Here is a 2879-nt window from a genome sequence, read left to right on the forward strand (position 1 = left end):
CTCAATTGCAAAATAAAATTGAAGATCTCAGGGAATCAAAGAGACCAGAAAATAAGTCTAGATCTTAAGCCCTTCCTTGATTCAATAGTAGATAGATTGAAGAAGAAATGAAGATGAAAGCAGTAAGAGGAATTTGATTCAAATTGTAATTTACTGAAATTATGCAGCAAGGTAAACAAAGAGAAATCTCAAAGGGAGAATGAAACAGAATTCCTTCAATTCTCCACCCAAGATTCAAAACAAAGAAAAGAAAACTAAAAGAGAGAGCTCTCTAATCCTAATGCTCCCTAGTGGAGCTAGCCTCCTTTCAATGAGATGGAATTGATGCCTTTATATAGACTTTACAAAGTGAAAATGAAAATGAAATTAAAACAAATTACAATTAAAATGAAAATTCTAATCTAATTGATCCATGTGCCTTTGAGTGATGATGTGGGCTTTTCTTGCTTTGGATTTGAGGAGAAATGGGTTTGGTTGGCCTTGATTCAATTTGGAGAGGAATTGAATTTAAATGGAATTTTGGTTGAATTTTTAGCCGAAGTGTTGCTCCCAGGAGGATGCTCTGCACCTGTGGAGAGCAGAGCATTGGCTTGTGGTGTGTCTTGTGTGAGCACCAAGTTCCTTGACCGTGCCAAATTGTGCGTGACATGCTTCCCTGGGCCGTGTCAAGTTGTATGCCTCATGTGTGTGGCACCAAGGAGTAGTGCTCTACTCTCCTTGTGAGCAGGGCAATAGAGCTTCCAAGGGGAGGTCCCAAGTTCAAACCCTTGTGAAAGCATTTGGGGAAACAATTTTCCTTGAATTTTTATGAAGAGAACACAACATTGCTCTCACCAAGAGAGCACTCTGCTCTCCTTGAGAGAGCAGACTTCCTTGGTTTCCTTGTGTCTCCCTCTTCGAGCCTTGGTGGAAGCACTTTGGTTTATTTTCGCTTATTTTTTGCCCTTAAAGATGCCTTTCACTCAAGCCTCCATTTTACGCCAAATATGAATTGCTATATATCATTGGAAAGCTCTGAATGTCAGCTTTCCAACGCAACTGAAAGCACATCAATCGAACATCTGTAGCTCAAGTTATAGCCCTTTGAAGGAGGCATGGTCATGTTGTGAGCGCCCCAAATTTAACTTGGCGAAAATTTGCTCCAACCTCACTTTGTTTCATCACGATATTGCTCTGCTCTTGGCAAGAGCGGAGCAATGTGCGTGCTGGTTGCTTCCTTCTTTGATTTGGTCATGGGCCACGCTTTTAAAAGCATGGCCTAAGGCTCCAAAGTGTGCTCCAACTTCAAAGTGTGCCCCAAAGCTCTTTTTTTTCTCCTTTTTAGCTTATTTTGTGCTTCTTTGCTTCTTTTTCTTCTTATTTCCTACAAGATTTATAAAATTAAAAGATCAAGGAAATATTCCAATTAAGCACAAAAGAATGCAATATTTAAGCACTAATCATCAATTTATTGTATGAAAAAGCATAGAAAAACATGACATGGTGAGATGTCATCACAACACCAAACTTAAACCTTGCTTGTCCCCAAGCAAGAAAAGAATCATGCAATAAACATTGACAATCCAAGGTAAGAAGAATAGCAACTCAATGTTCATGGTAAGCTAGTTTTCTATGCATGCTTCAATCACAAAAGAAATGTAAATGATTGATGCTTCTATCTAGCTCAATTTATGAAATCTTTTTCTTATAATTCTTCCTTGAAACAAGCTTTTGATTTTTTTTTTAGCTTCTCCTTTTGGGTGCTTTACCCCATGAGTTAATAACAAAGATATGACTTCTAAATGCTTTGTTTTCAAGTATTACCACTTGATACATAAGCACCACAAGCATTTAATTAGAGGACTTCATTAAGCTCATTTGTTTCTTTTCTTAACTCTCTAATCATTGATGCTCAGAGCCTTGAGCTTTGAGGGAGTGCTTTTGCACTTGAGCCTAGCCTTGACTTCTAAGTGTTTTGTTTTCAAGCATTTGGCTTGATACATAATCACCACAAGCACTTAACAAATAAATTGCCATCGGTGCTCAGAGCCTTCAGCTTTCTCATTCTTTCCTTTTTTCTTTTCTTGCCCTTTTTTTGCTTTTTTTTTCAAGGTTTTCATGATTTCAAAAGATTTCACAAAATGTCCTAGATAAAAACTTCAATTAAATAAAATCCAATGCAATTGAGCAACAATTAATCATATTAGCTTTCCAATACTTGTATGCACATGCTAAAATCTTCTTTAATTCCTTGTTTGTTTATGATCATGATGCTTTATTGCTTTTGAACTCACAAAACTCAAGTTGGTAGTCATAATGCCACAGCAACATGTTACAAATCAAGATTCAAGCTATGCTTTATTCATACACACATGTAAACAGAAAAGATGAAGACAATCATGCAATTTAAGTGTTGGAAACAAATGAGAAGAAAAGGAACTCTACAACCTTGTAGTTCATCTTCATTATTGTTGTCCTTTTTCCTCTATTCTTCCTCTTTCCCTTGCCAAACTCAGAATGCTTGCTCATCCTCAAGCAACAATTAGAACAATGGCTATGGGGCTAAGATAGATCATGAATGTCTTATACAATGAAATGTTAGTAGCACATGTGTTTTAAGCAAGCAAAATGAAAGATAACAATCAAGGCACCAGAGATAGAGACATTTTAATTGCAAACATAAGAAGGTGAGCATGATACATTGCATAAAAATATAAGTGGTACACCAAACTTAGTGTGACACTTTCACTTGAAATTAATGCAAGTATCTAGTAAGCATTGGAACCAAATTTTGTTGCATAGCAACACCAAACTTAGAATGCAACCATATGTCAATTTATTTGAACTAAAACTAAACAAAAGAAACTGTTATATGTTAAATACAATCACCAAATGAAGAG

The sequence above is a fragment of the Arachis stenosperma genome, chromosome 4 (assembly GCF_014773155.1).
Source record: "Arachis stenosperma cultivar V10309 chromosome 4, arast.V10309.gnm1.PFL2, whole genome shotgun sequence".
NCBI lineage: Eukaryota > Viridiplantae > Streptophyta > Magnoliopsida > Fabales > Fabaceae > Arachis > Arachis stenosperma.